Genomic DNA, 946 nt, shown 5'->3' on the forward strand with positions numbered 1-946 from the left:
GGGGGGGGTTGCTCAAAAAGACAGCATTTGTGGAGAGTTGATATAACCTGAAAGGTGAATATGGGCTTTGCCAAGGAACCAAATGTCATAGAGAAAATGTTCACGCTTCTCAAGGCGATCGAGGGATCATGAAAACATTGCTGTCCTCTGATAGCTTTGCGAGCGGGAAAATGATTCAGTCGTAGATGAAGATCAGCCTTGTGAATGCGCACCGTTGAGATGTAGGAAAGTCCTTGCTGCAGACATCGTCGACAGACAGACGTCTCATGGGGCTTATCTACTGAATTCTGCACCCCTGTGACGTGCGAAAGGGGTGCGAACGGTGTGTGTTTGACCTGGAGTGGTCGTTTTGTCGGTGAATTTTTAGTTCTGATTCTCTACAAGTCCTTACTGATGGACCTTATGGGCACTTTAACATTATTTCTGTATCTTGTGCGAAACTTACGAAATGAGTTGGTGGTGAGGAAATGTTCAATACAAAAAGCTCTCTGCTCTTTACTAATCTTAACCATGATCTCAGCAGGCAAAGGAAACTTGAGAAAAACTATCTGCAAACTTCTATTGGCCTGTTAGACTACTGTAGTTTGCAATGTGGCACAATCGTTGGGATTTTTAGTGGTATGCCTACACAATACATTTTTAATGTGGACATAGCTGAAAATGGGATTTTTTTACGCGCTGTGTAAAGCAAAACTGTTCTGAGGATTTATACAAAAAGGAATATCAGACAAATTCCTTTTGACTTCCAACTGCCCCCGGGGCAGAGCCACTGACTGTAGTGTCTTTAGGCCATTCCTCAAGGGGGGACATTTCTCGTTCAAGCATAGTAGAATTGTAAATGGGCTGACTCATGTCACGCTCATAACTGTGCCTGATCTACAACAGGGAACTGCTGCTTTTTCTTTCCTGATCCTTACTATTGTCATTTTCCTCTACTTCTTTTGTA

At 43.0% G+C, this 946-nt stretch overlaps 1 protein-coding gene across 1 annotated transcript in view; it reads left to right on the top strand.

The window, feature by feature from the left end:
• LOC101852693 overlaps positions 1–946 on the top strand; it is a gene marked incomplete in the record, with an annotated part of 48,499 nt that overhangs the window by 37,758 nt on the left and 9,795 nt on the right.

This window comes from Aplysia californica, unplaced genomic scaffold, assembly GCF_000002075.1.
Source record: "Aplysia californica isolate F4 #8 unplaced genomic scaffold, AplCal3.0 scaffold00179, whole genome shotgun sequence".
Lineage (NCBI taxonomy): Eukaryota > Metazoa > Mollusca > Gastropoda > Aplysiida > Aplysiidae > Aplysia > Aplysia californica.